Genomic DNA, 15,371 nt, shown 5'->3' on the forward strand with positions numbered 1-15,371 from the left:
CAGCCCGCAAACCCAGAAGGAAAACCTATTAAAGATGGAAGCCCTGTCAGTGGTGAAAGCATTACACTGGATGGCTTTTTTTTAAGGTAAGTATTTCATAATGTGACATTATGACATTACCTCTCAGAAGGATTTTTTTCTTTGTGAAAGTTTACTATCGTTTTAAGCTTACCATACACAGTTCGTTTTTTTCTTTCAGCCAGCTAGCTGAATGAAGAAAAAAAAAAAAAAAAACTTTTCAATCCACACAAATGAAGAAGATAAAAGAATGCCCCCTTCCATGTCGAGACATTGTATTGTGACAACTGCGCCCAGGGAGCAGACACATTTTGACCAGTGTGTTTGTGACTGACTTCTGTTGCAGCCTTTGATCGGTGTATGGACAACTTTACCCTAGCTTACAACAGGCTACACTTAAAGCACACAAAAGAATATTAAAAATATAAACACAATATGGTACTATTTAAAACTCTTAAAATCCTTAAAAACAAACTTTACTACCTCAAACTACCATTATTTCATTGAATTGGCAAAATTCTATCTATCTATCTATCTATCTATCTATCTATCTATCTTACAAAATGGGGGCCTACTAATAGCAAATATAAGAAAAAAATGTCCCACAAAAGAGAATTATTCAGTGGGGGAATGAATTGTCTATAGAAACTAATAGCATCACTAAGAGTTTAGGTTCACTGATAAATGTGTACCCGCGCTTACTCTATGGGGTCTTAAATTTAAATGATCATGCTGCTTCTGCAGCCTGTAAACATTACCTGTAAATGTCACATAGTGTTATACATCCTAACTTCTATTCATTGTTGTTAGATCCAAAAATGTGTGAATAAAGTGTGTAAATGGAGACACATGCATTCTAAAGGTAAGCTGTGCTGAGAACATTTTGTAAGATTACACTGTTAACCTCTTCTAAAAATACTAGTTGTCTGGCAATTATACTCATTCTGTAAATGTAATACTTTATGAATTACTGGTAAAAAATACAGCATGTGTACCTAGAAAACGTGACCTGTACGCTTGCTCCATGCCATTACCTGGAGTACTGAAGCCATTGAGTATTGAACCCAATGAATTAGCATGGCAATCTGGCAGCTAGTATTTTCAAAAAGAGAAGTCAGTACTGATAACCTCTGTAGTATTGCAACAATGATTTAACCTTAAGGCACAGAGGAGTTATTGGAGCAAGCCTGTGAAAATAAAAAAGTCCATCCACTTCAACCCAGAGAAAAAAACAACAAAATTCACACACACATCAAAAACTTTCATATACACAGTCCTATACCCACAGTTGATCCAAAGGAAGGAAACAAAAACAAAAAAAACAATAATACATGATCCAATTTGCTCCAGCTGAGTTTCTTCCTGATCCCACAAGAACAATCATATATGCCCTGGATCAACCTTACCTATAAATATGAGTATCCAGGTATATTTTGTGCATTTAGGAAAGAATATATGAATTTTTTCAAACAATCTGAGCTGGCCCAAACCCCCTGTTCCACATTTTCACAGCTCTTACTGTGAAGAAGCATTTCTGTATTTGGAGGTAAACTCTTTTTTCCTCCAAACATAAAAAGTGCCCCCTTGTCCTTTGTGATAACCTTAAAGTGAATATCTCTAAACCAAGTTCATATGGACCATTTATGTATTTATACATGTTGATCATATCCCCCCTTAATCTCATCTTCTCAAGAAAAAATAAATTAATTTCCTCTAATCTTTCCTCATAGCTGAGCTCCTCCATGCCTCTTATCATTTTTTTTTGTTTACAAATGTTTTTATTTTGCAAAAATAGACTGTAGAACAGTACAGTTTCAAATGATACTTACAGCAAAAACAAGGCACAAGGGAGAGAGGAAATAGAAAAAAGTAGATGGCAAGTACATGAAATGAGTAAACGATTAAGTAGGCTGAATGTTAGTTCTGTCAACAGTATATTCCAGTCAACCTTCACTTGGGATGTTATTAAACATGCAATAAATGTCTATAATCCTTCCAAGATTCCCATTTTTCATCAAATAAGCACATCTTATCCAATAGGGTATAATGAATACGCTCCATGAGCATCACAGCATCAACTCTATGCAAAATGGTGGTTAAGGGTACAGTGTTGGACTTCCAATGCGAGGCAATCGCCCACAAAGTGGCAATACAAATAGTATGTATCAATCTCCTAATGTCATTAGAGACTCCTGGGATATGGGCCCCCAATAGACAGATCTGTATAGACAATTGCACTAGGATACCCACCAATGAGGTAGCCACCTCAGATAACCTGCGCCAAATCAGCGATATGGTTGGGCAATCCCAAAATATATGAACCAAAGTACCTGTGAGGCCACAGCCCTGGAAACATAAAGGGGATGTTTGTGGGAACAATACCTGTAGTCTTGATGGGGTATAATACCATCTGGTTAAATCCTTAAGGGCAGTCTCTCAAACAGAAAGATCTAGAACACTTAGATATGTTATCCACCATGGAATCCCAGTCCTCATCTGAAAAAATGATACCGCTATCCTCCTCCCATTTCCGTCTATATAAAGGAGGCGTAGGAGAGGAACAGATCAAGAATTGGTGATAAAGATCAGAAATAAGATCAGAAAGATCAGATCTAGGAGAGTCACGGCTGATACGTTCAAAAAAATAAAATCGGAGAAGAGGGTATAAGGCCAAAATGTGACTTAAAAAAATGTCTAATCTGTCAGTAATGGTGGTACTCACGAAGAGGAACATCAAAACACGCGCGTAGCATATCAAAAGTAATATAAGACCCTCCTCTTTGAAAGTCAGATAATCTAATGAAAGATTGATCATACCACCAACAAAACGCTTGAGGAGAGGAAAAAGCTACATTAAAAAAAGGATCACCAAAAAATGAAGCACCTGAAGGGACAGAAGAGACCAGGTTTAATTTACATTTGTATTTGGACCAAAGTGTCAGTGAATGTGTCACTATGGAATTATGAAAAGTAAGTGATCGAGGGGAAATTTTGGACCACAGAATACCCAGTAAATAAAATGGGCGTATAGATTGAGATTCAAATTTGATCCACAGGATCTGAGAATTAATAGTTGCCCATTGTGATATCTGCGCAAAGCGAGCTGAGAGATAATATAGACAAAAATTGGGAAGGCCAAGACCTCCCGTCTGTTGCGAGCGGTACAAAACCGATGAAGTAAAACGTGGATGTTTATTACCCCAGATAAAGTTATTAATAGTCCTCTGAAAATGATCCAAAAACGTTTTCGAGACTGGGACTGGAAGTGCTTGAAAAAGATAAAGTAGTTTAGGCAAAATATTAATTTTAACCGCCGTGACTCTACCTAGAAAGGAAATAGGGTAACCATGCCAAATCTTTAATAAAGTAGAGAGACGTGATATACATGGTGGATAATTAGCAGCAAACATACCTGAGTATCTAGGGGTGAGATTGATACCCAAATAGGAAATCCGATCCGTGACCCAACGAAATGGAAATGAACTACAGAGAGATGCACTTAGGGAATCAGGAACATTAACAGGCATAATCACCGATTTGGTAAAATTAACAGTGAGACCTGACGCTATAGCAAAGTCGTTCAGTACAGCACATAAATTAGGCAATGAATAACGGGTCAGTAAGGAAAACCATAACATCATCAGCATACATGCATATTTTGAAATGTGAAACTAATAATGGGTAGCCAGAGATATCCGAATGTGATCTAATTGCTATTGCCAAGGGTTCCAACACCAGCGCAAACAAAAGGGGTGATAGAGGACAGCCGTGACGGGTGCCTCTACCCAATGTAAAAAAATCGGAGTTACAACCAGGAAGCTTTATTCTCGTTTTAGGAGAATTGTATAGTGCGTGTATACCAGCCAAAAACTCATCACTGAAGCCCATTTTATGTAACAAAGAAAACAAATAAGGCCAAAGAACACTGTCAAAGGCCTTGTTTATGTCCAGGCTCAGCAACAGAACCTCTTTGGAGTGTAAATTAGCATCTTGAATAACATTTAGTGTAAGGCGAATGTTATCAGTAATAAATCTGTCTGGAATAAAACCAGATTGGTCCAGAGAGACCAAAGAGGAGATAATAGGGGCCAACCTGTTTGCCAAAATATTTTCAAATCATTATTCATTACTGAGATTGGTCTATAGTTTTGTGGTAAATGGTGATTTTTGTGGTTTGGGTATTAAAGACATATTAGCTAACAGCATCTCCTTAGGGAACTTACCACCTCGCAAGACATCATTAAATAAAGTTATCAAATGGGGAGCCAACGTCGAGGTAAAGTGTTTATAATAACTAGCGGTGAATCCGTCAGGACCCGATGCAGTAGAACTTTTTAGCACGCTGATCGCACAAGTTATTTCCTCTAGGGTACAAGGGGCATTAAGAGAAGCTATCTGAGAGGGTGTGAGAGCAGGGAAAAAAGCAGGGAGCAGAGCAAAAAAAACCCAGAGGTGATCAAATATCACCAAAAGAAAGCTCTATTTGTGTGAAAAAAAGGACATAAATTTCATTCATGTACAGCATTGCATGACCGCGCAATTGTCAGTCAAACTAGTGCAGCTCTGTATAGCAAAAAATGGCGGAAATTGCAGTTTCTATACCATAGTTTGTAGATGCTATAACTGCTATCACTCAAAGCAATCAATATACACTTATTGGGATTTTTTTTACCAAAAACATGTAGCAGAATACATTTTGGCTTAAATTTATGACTAACTTTGAGTTTACTATATATTTTTTATAGCAGAAAGTAAAAAACATAGTTTTTTTTCAGATTTTTTTTTTTATAGTGCAAAAAATAAAAAGTGCACATGTGATCAAATAGCACCAAAAGAAAGCTCTATTTGTGTGAAAAAAAGTACATACATTTAGTCTGGGTACAGCATTTCATGACCGTGCAATTACCAGTTGAAATAGTGCAGCGTCGAATAGCATAAACAAAAAGGCCTGGTCAGGAGGGGGGGGGGGGGTAAATCCTCTGGAGAGCAAGTGGTTAATGTCACCAGTAGGATTGGGCTTGATATTCGAGTCAAACATAAGTTAAATTCAAACATCAGCCAGTCGTGTGTTCGATGCACACATTAACGCATGTCCTGATCTAGGGGGTGCTGGGGTGGCCTATGCCCCCCCAGATTTTAGTTGTGCCCCTCCAAAGTCAACTCTAACCCACCACTATACTGCCCTAGCCTGACACTATACTGTCCTTAACTAACACTATACTGATCTCAGTTATGCATTGTGTGGGGAGGAGGAGCTCTGCTGTCTGTGCCCAGGCTGTGTGCAGTGCAGGGATGGGAGAAGTAGCTGTGCCCTTGTCCTCAGTACTACCAGCAGTGACCCTGCCAGCAGTGACCCCTATATTCTTCCCTGCTGACCCCCTATCCTCTGACTCCCTGACATTTTTTACTGCACCCCCACATTGGACAGGCTAGATCCAGCCCTGCATGAATGGTGAGGGCGTTTGGCGGACTGGTCACTGGCAGAGCTCCACAATGCACTGCGCCCTGACAGTGCATTGTGATTGGCCAAAGCAATGCACCTGACCACAGCATGTGATGTCAACTGGGTGACCCCTCCCCCTTGTGACATCACATGATTAAGGAAATGTCAGACTGGCACAGCTGTCAGATGGCAGGAGCAAGCATCGCGAGTGGAGTGCCTTTTTTTTCTCTCTTTGTTTGGGTCAGCGGTGGTGGCAGACATCGTGATTGATGTTAGATCTACTTCAGGGGACATTTTTAAAATTTTTGTTTTTAATAAAAGGCTTGTCAAAGATTGTCTTCTGTCATTTTTTACAGTACACTTTTTTTGTGAGTGAGTACCATGTACCCCATACTCATTCACAAAGAGGGGGTAGGATCTGGGGGTCCCCTTGTTCCAATAAGCTACACGCCTGCAGACTCCCACAACCACTGGCCATGGTTGTGGGGAAGAGTCCCTTGTCCCCATCAACATAGGGACAAGGTTCTTTGGGAGGGAACCCCCCCTGCCCCAATGTACCCCCCCATGTAAAGGGCAAGTGGCCTGATATAGTTCAGGAGGGGAGGTGGTAACTCGTCTCCCCCTTTCTTGACCTGCTGGGCGGCATGCTTGAACAAGGGTCTGATAAGCATTTTGGGGGGATTTAAAAAACAATTTGGCATGGAGATTCCCATCAAAATCCATACCAGACCCAAAGGGCTTGCTATAGATGGAGGGGACCCTACGCTGGTTTTTTTTTTTCATTTAATTAGCCGACAATTATTTTTACATTCAGCTGTCAGCAGGGAACCCCGCTGACAGCTGAAACAATAAAGAATGTTTTCACTACTAAAACACTGCATGACTTAATATAACTCATGCAGTATTTTAGTAGCTGTGCTGTATCTTACCTCATACTCAGATGCAGTAAGATACCACTTAGCAAATTGTCCCTGTTCAAAGTTTACAGTCAAACATTATAGGTTCTACACCCAATCCTCTAAACGGCCTCAGGGACCTTCCTAACCTATTTGGCCAATCTCCAGGTCCTGAGCCCACAGTTTCATTATCTGTACCAACAGTCTTGCAATTTCTTCCCGAGCCCTCTAACCATGGAACAGTCTTACTAGATCCTGCAGATGATTTTTCACAACTAGAGACCTTATGGTGGGGCACAGATGAGTTCAACAAGTCCTCAGCTGCAGTATATCTCTCCACTAGGTCCACTAGTTGGTTTGCAGTTTTAAGGGTCCCATGGCTGACCCACTTTATCAAATTGGCAGGGAGCATGTAGATAGCAGTCCATGATCACACGCTCCACAATAGTAGAGACTGAAAATGTCTCTGGCTGCAGCAACTTTCTGGTGAGATGTATCAAGTCAAACATCTGGGAGAGAGGTGGCTTGTCAGCAGTGTACAACCACTGATGCGCCTGTTGAGCCCGGAATGCGATGGAGATGCCCAGGCATGCAAATATTTCAGCCTTCAGATTCTCGTAATCCTGGGCAGCATCTGGTTCCAGGTCATGATAGACCTTTTGAGGTTCACCTGTCAATAATGATGCAAACAGTCCCACTCATTGCTCTTTTTGCTATCCTTCTCAAACCTCAACTCTTGCAAAAGTTGCGAGGTAGGCTTCACATCATCTGCAGGTATCATCTTTTGCAGGTAATAGCTGGCACACACCATTATCAGTTCCAGCAGACCTGAAGACCCCTTCCTAATTTTATCAGATGTTGGGCCACCTCCCTAAGGCGCTCTCAGTCTGCTTGTTGGGCCTTCCCAAACTGGAGATTCACCTCCTGCTGCGTTGCAGTGACCTTTGTAATCTGGCAGTTGGTTTCCAGCTGGGCTGCAGTAGTCTGCAGCAAGGATCTTATCACATCAGGGGCAGACTGACAATTCATGGGGCCCCAGGGCAATAGGGGATCATGGGGCCCCTGTGTCCTTGCCCAAACTCAAAAAAGCCTATGAAAAAGGTACCAGGGGCATCTCATGGGGCCCCCTACTGACCCTGGGCCCTCGGGCAGTGCCCGAGTTTCCAAATGGTCAGTTCGCCCCTGTATCACATCCTCCATCTTCCCACTTGAACAGAAAGTTGCCCGCTAAATTCACCATATATGGTGGTTAGCTCAGACGGGGATCACCTTCCTAAGGAAAATAGGTAGTCCAGACGGCAGGTCTTTCTTAAAAGTCTGACTTGTAGCCAGTTTTATTTAAAAGGTTGAATGGAAAATAAACAAAACAGAACATAAATCCCTGTTATCCAGGCACTAACTAAACAGAAGAGATTCCTATCTCACAGGTTAAGGGCTTCTCCCAGTCACCAACAAAATAAAATATTGTGCAAACCTTTTCCTTTCTCATACAAAGAAAACTTTCACATCCGTGGCTCACTCAGTATGGCTTCCTGAGTCCCAGACCAAAAGCAACCTTTTGCTCCAGTCCTGCTTTATTTATACCACCTGATGGAAGTCACAGGTGGAAAGGAAAAACCGGTTCGGAACCACCACTGCCTGGAAAACCTGAACTGGATTCCACCTTAGTTCTCTACATATGAAAGCATGTGAGGTGATACATAGCATCCCTCAATCATCTCGCCTTTCATAATGTCAAAATTGTTTAAAAGAGTAAAGCTCAAATTTCATTGAAATAGTTAAAGTTTCAAGGCAATTCAAGATCAAAAACAAAGCCATAGGAAAGGTGATCTATATAAAGTATTGCTTCAAACAGAGGCGAGGTGGATATTCGCCCTTGGTTTAAGAGCTCCATATGCTATAAATGAGGAGTTTACATACTGTACATACCCTTTGTACATAATTTGGAACTTGCCCTGCATGCACCTGCTTAATCGAAAATACACTGTGTTCCAAATTATTATGCAAATTATATTTTTCTCATTTACCTAAATAATTGATGTAAATAACAGTCAGCATAATTCTCATGTTATCAACTATTAAGAGTACAATTCAAATTTTATTGAACAAACCTCCTAATGATAACAGTATTTTTTTTAAACATAAAAAACTTACAATGCACTGTTCCAAATTATTACGCACAGTAAGTTTTAAAACACTTTATAGGTTGTAAAGAACTGAAAATTGTCATTTGTTGTGTTTCCAAAAAAAGGGGGCAAAATGTCAGTGCATCTTATGGAGCGAATATGGAGTGGCCGGTCCGGTGATCCCACCGCCGCCGCTGCGTCAAAATACCGGGCCGGCCGCTCGTCTCCTCTCTGCAGCAGGACCTTACCTGTTCCTTGGTCCAGCACTGGGAAGGCTTCCCACATCGTCTCTGGTCATCTCCTGTACTGTCCGCAGTCTCTGGTCATCCCCTGTACTGTGTCCGCAGTCTCTGGTCATCTCCTGTACTGTGTCCGCAGTCTCTGGTCATCTCCTGTACTGTCCGCAGTCTCTGGTCATCCCCTGTACTATGTCCGCAGACTCTTGGTCATTCCCTATACTATGTCCGCAGTCTCTTGGTCATCCCCTATACTGTCCGCAGTCTCTGGTCATCTCCTGTACTGTGTCTGCAGTTTCTGGTCATCTCCTGTAGTACGTTCGCAGCCTCTGGTCATCTCCTGTAGTATGTCCGCAGCCTCTGGTCATCTCCTGTACTATGTCCGCAGTCCATTGGTTCAGAATATTTTTTTTTCTTGTTTTCCGCCTCTAAAACCTAGGTGCGTCTTATGGTCAGGTGCGTCTTATGGAGCGCAAAATACAGTATATATTGTACATATTGTGGATTAATAAATATATACATTTATAAGCACATACATGTTTATATTCAATTTATCAAAAATAAGAGATTGTATGTAGAATACAAAATGTATTACAATTGCTTAAAGCTGCTGGTTTAGTTTAGTCAACCTCATTCATTTTCTACACCATTCCCATGGCATCTATTTGAATAGAAGTTGACCACTGATTGTGATGATGTAAAGCTACATGTTAGCCTATTGGGGAACACATATTTCCAATTTTAATAGGATATACAACTATGTATATATTTTCATAAAGTTTCCATTTGGTGCTACATAGTAGTCTTCACAGTCGCAAATGAGTAAAAATACAGTACAAATCCAGTCATCTTACAGTTTACAAAATGCTTGGGTCTAGGTATTGTCCTGTTGGTACCTTTCACTGTATCCTTCCTTTTGTAATAGCTATGTTCCGATTTGTCTTAGATTGATATATCACTTTTATAATAGTCTTTTTGGGGGTCTCTCTAATACTTTTAGAAACACTGGGGACTGTCAATAATTATTACCAATATTTTTTATTGTTTCTCTGATTTATTGAGTTTGTCTAATATATTAAATGATAAATTAACAATTTCAGCTTTTTTTTCCTCCAATAGCAGAGATTCTGTTTTACCCATAGCCCTTTGATAAGACATTTAAGGTGTGGATTTGCTGTATCCTCATACTAATATTTCTTTTATTGCATTTGCTTCCATATGGAAGTGTGCATTGTCAGAGCAATTTCTTCTGGTACATTAATATTAGCTCAATGGAATCAACATAAACATAAATTGGAACTACTTCCATGTAAAATTTCATTCCCAGCAATTGGTTTTTGATACAGATTATTAGCAAATATCCCATCCTGCCTAACTGTAATTTTAAAATCCATAAAAGAAATCAGTTGCTGATTACAAGACATATTGAATCCCAAATGATATGTATTCACATTCATCCATGCCAGGAACTTCACAAGCAATGATTTTTTGCAATCTCATATGATGAGTAGGTCATCAATATATCTGTGCCATGATACCATGGAGCAGATGTATAAGGATAAGGCCATATACAAAAATATTGTATGCCCACACCTTACAGTACATAGGATGGAGTCAACAGGTGCCCATTATCAAGCCCTGAATCTGGACATAATTGGATCTATCAAAATTAAACACACAAGAGGTATTTAATAAAGCTTTCTGTGTCAATTTAATGGTGCAGAAAATTGGTGTGAGTGGTATGCACCACATTAACAAAGCAGATAGACGTGTTTCAGCTCTGTCTGCTCCACTTGCACCAGTTTCTATTTCAGAGTAAAATAGAAACTGTCCTAGGTTACATATCTTTTTAAAAAAGGGATTATGGCAGTTTTTGATAAAGTCCTGATTGTTAAGCATTTTAGGCACATGTTCACGTACTGCAAATTATTCTTAATCGAGAACCTGTACCCCTTATCTAAGGATTTAATCATAGCATTGTAACACTAATTTGTTTTTTTGGCAATGCCAAGCTGCAGCAAGCAAAGCTAGGAAACTATAATCTTTCATCAAAAATGGTATTTACTCAAGAGATAAAACTATAATTCTACCACTTTACAACAAACCTATCCTGCCACATTTTATATATGTAGTATAGTTTTGGTTGCCAATCTTCAGAAAAGATGTCCCTGAACTGGAGAGAGTGCAGAGAACGGCAACAAAGCTATTAAGGGGGCTGAAGACCTCAGTTATAAAAAAATACTACAAAAACTAAACTTATTCCCCTGGCACAAAAGCACTTACGAAGAATATTATTGCAATATTGAAATCTTTCAACGGTGATTTTATCATTGGGCAAAAACTTTTTAACATCAAGTTGGACAAGAAGTGGTTCAAACTCAAGCTGTGTAGAGGATTCTTTACTGTATGGTGAGGATATGGAATTCCCTAGTGGTGTCAGTAGGGAGAGTAGACAAATTAAAAGAATACCTTTTAGATGTGTTTCTTAGCTAACACAATGTATGAGATATGGAAAATGGTAGTGACACAAACACACACTGAACTGGATAGACAGTGTCTTTATTTAACCTTTCTATCTATGTAACTATGTAGGTAAAGTTTACCTTTTAAGGCTTTAAGGGGAAGAAACTCACTCTTTGAAGAGTTAATATGCAGCCTTGAAAGATACTAAAATTAGTAGTAAATCATTGTATGTGGTAACAAACTGTTTTAAAGACAGCAACAATCAGTTACTAAACAGGGCCGGATCTAGCCTGTCCGATGTGGGGGTGCAGTAAAAAAATGTCAGGGGGGCAGATGATGTGAGGTCAGCAGGGCAGTATATTGGAGTCAGTAGAGCAGTGTACAGGGGTCAGCAGGCCAGAGAATAGGGTCAGCAGTTTTCAGGGCAGGGTACAGAGACCATTAGTTTGTAGGGCAGAGTACAGTGGGTTATCAAGGCAGTGCATGGAGTTAGCAGGGTAGCAGACAGAGGTCAGCAGCGGAGTGTACAGGTGGTCTCTAGGGCAGGGGACAGGGGTCAGCAGAGAAGAGGACTGGGTTTACTGGTGACAGATCACTCAGCAGAGCTCCTACTCCCATCCCCACACTGCACATAGCCTGAGCACTCAGCCAATCTCTTCCTCCCCACACAGGACACAGCTCGGATCGGATTCCCTTAAAGACATAGCCTTGATCTGCAGTTTGTAGCTGGCTACCTCACCTGTGCTGCCATTCAGATCTGGGAATTCCACAGGTAAGAACTGCAACATAGCAGTCAGCTATACACTATGCAGATTGAGGCTGTGTCTGTAAGGGATCCAATCTAAGCTATGTACTGTGTGGGGAGTAGGAGATCTGTTGAGTGCCTTGTGTGTAGTACAGGCAATGCTGGGACAAGGTCATCTAGCGCCTAGAGTGAAGATGACAAACTGCACCTCTGAAGTGTAAACACCCTGTCTCAGCATAGAATTCCTTCCCATCAAAAAAACAAAAAGACTGCACTAATTAGTAGACTCTCCCCTAAGCATAAATTTCATCTGCAAACTAAAATTCTTTCACCCGAAAATGCAAAAATCCCCCTCCTCCTTGGTTCAAATCCACCCTCCCAGTAAAAATATTTGCCCTCCAATCCTGCCTTCCAGCTCAAATCCCACACTAATTCCCCTCTCCTAGCACAAATCTCCATCAACCCCAAAAATCACCCCCTCCTAGCACAGGTTGCATTTCTTCTCAAATTTCCCATCTTAGCACAAATTTTCTCCCGCAAATCCCCCCGCCTATCATAAATCCCCCCAAATTGCACAATCACCTCCCCAGTCACCCCTATTAGCTCAAATTCCCCCACCCCTTCCTGACACAAAACTTCCCCCCAATCCCCTCTCACAGCACAAATCCTCTCCCCCCAATCCTTCCTCATAGAACACAATCTCCCCAATCCCCCCTTAGTACAAATGCCCCCCAGCACAAAAATTCCTCCCAATCCCATCTGGCTCAATTCCCCCCAATCCCATCTGGCTCAATTCCCCCTAACCCCCTCCTAGCACATATCATCCCCTACCATCCATCCTTTTAGCCCAACCCCCCCCTTGCACAACCCCCCCCCCATTCCTCCACCTAGCACAACCCCCTACAAATTACCTTTCCCAGGACAAATCCTTCCTTCTTACCCAAATCCCCCCTCCTAGCAAAAATCCCCCTGCCAATCCCCCCATCTTACCACAACCTCCCAGCACAAAAATTCCCCCCAATTCCCCCTCCTAGAACACATTATCACCAGTCCCTCCCCCTAGCACAACCCCTCCAAATGACCCTTCCCAGGAAAAATCCTCCCTCCCTACCCAAATCCCCCCAGTCCCCCCTCCTAGCATAAATCTCTCTCAATACCCCCTTACTAAAACCCCCCCAGCATATACATTGTCTCCCAATCCCCCCTTTAGCCTAAATTTCCCCACCTCCCTTCTTGAACAATCCCCCCCCACAAATAAATTCCCCCCAATCCCTCCCCCTAGCACAACCCCCTACAAATGACCTCTCCCAGAACAAATCCTCCTTCCCTACCCAAATTCCCCCTCCTAGCACAAATATCCCCCCATCTTACTACAACCTTCCAGCAAAAAAAATTCCCACAATTCCCCTTCTGGCTCAATTTTCCCCAAACCCCCCTCCTAGCACATATCATCCCTCCCCCATTCTTCTTCCTAGCACACATTCACAAATCTCCTCCAACTCCCCTTCCTAGCACAAGCTCACCCCCCCTTCCCCCTCACCTTATAGGGAAAAACTGCTACAGAGCCAGGAACAGGTGTGGGTTGTGCCTCTCTCCTATCAGAACAGCGTTCCTGTGTGTGACAGATAATGCAGGATCGCTCTTCTGTTGGGCTGCACACAGGGTTCGATTACCCGCTCCCCACCCACGTGTCCTGCTGCCGGGTGATGAGCAGCCCTTGGAGGACATAGGGAGTGGGTAATCAAACCGTGTGTGCAGCCTGACTAAAGAGCAATCCTTTGTTATCTGTCACACAGAGGAACACTGTTCTGATAGGAGGGGAAAGCAACGCACTTGCTACAGCCTCTCTCCTCTCTGCCACTCCTTTTCGGGCTTTCCCTCTCCTTGTAAATTTGTACTGAGTGCAGGGCTAGAGGGAAGTAGCCAGGCAAAACATCCATCGGGTGGCTGGCCTGGGGGGGCACAATGGAAATCTCTGGGGGTGTAGCCCACCCCAGCACTCCCCTAGATCTGGCCATGTTACTAAATGTGCTAAGCTTAGCAGTGCTGTACCACAAAACTGGGTAATTAAATAGACTGTTATAATGTCATGTTTTTTGATGACATTAAAAAAAATCAGTTGGAATGACCAAACTTATTTTGACAAAATTGCAGTATGTGCAGTTAAATGTCAAATGAAATGTAATTTTGGGAGAATAGCACTAGACCCTATACATATACTGAATATAAATACATTTGGAAATAAAATAGGATGCCAAGTGGAATCTCCAAAAACAAACAAAATCTTGGGGTTTTTAAATACAGGAGATTAAAACGCATGCTGCTTACATAGTCTTGCCTTTGTATAAATCACACGTAAGGCCATATTTACAATACATGGTTCAGTTCTGGCCATCACATTTTAAAAAAGGTGTGTTCCATTTGGAGAAATTGTTTTTAAAGTATACTTCATTAATATGTTCAAATATATCCTAGGCCAGCATTAAGTGATTTCTCTATGTAGGGACTGTACAAAGGATTAGGGATTACTAATAGATAAGATTGAAATATTTTCTTCAAAGGAATTGAGTAGACTCACTTTAGAGGGTCACAAAAGATTGTTTATTTATATGTGGTGAAATTGACAACAGTTACACAGTTGTCTTCCTCTGGACTAGAGCTGAAGATGTTGTGAGAGGGCGAGCTTGATGGAAATGTTTAAAGCTTACTAGATAGGTACTTATGTAACAATATTTCTAAGGCATTTAAGCAGATGTGACAAAATAAACTCACTGGCACAACAAAGGTCTCTGGTCCACTTTTTGCCACTTCACATTAATTGGAGATAATAAAATGTTGAAGTCCAGAGCCTCTCAAATCTCCTACCTTATACAGAAGGTCCATAGAAAGTAATCTCACGTGGGGACCTTCGGCCTACCATAATAACATTAATGTGTCCTAGGACCAATAAAGTTGTGTTCTGTTGAACAACATTACAAAAAGAATATTAAGATAAAACTCCAGTTTTGTTGAGATGCAAGGCAACCTAAATTTACTGCAAGTACTTTAGCTAGCTTTACTGAAATTTGAATTTTGTTTCTAGAAATACTGATGTAGACCTTGCTATGCTCATTCTGAAACTTGCTTGAAAAGTAGGATGGGCTGCCTTTAATCAATATTAAAATCCTAATCTTAAAGTTTAAATGATGCAATGAGAAAAGTTGTAATATCAGAATCTTTAAACATTAAGAAACTAAAATAAAATTGTAAAAAGTTGAGAAAACATAAAACAATAACATATACATATTCTATAATAGGGGATGGCTAGAATTGGACCTCAGACTTAAAGAGATGGGTATCTAGATTCTGCAACAAAAAATTACTTTAGAAAATCATGTCTTGCTGCAGATTAAAACTGAAACATATTTTTGTGGTGCCGAATTACAAAATGATTTGTGCAGCAAT

Source organism: Staurois parvus, unplaced genomic scaffold, assembly GCF_062004578.1.
Source record: "Staurois parvus isolate SC_StPar_1 unplaced genomic scaffold, SC_StPar_1.0 ptg000476l, whole genome shotgun sequence".
Lineage (NCBI taxonomy): Eukaryota > Metazoa > Chordata > Amphibia > Anura > Ranidae > Staurois > Staurois parvus.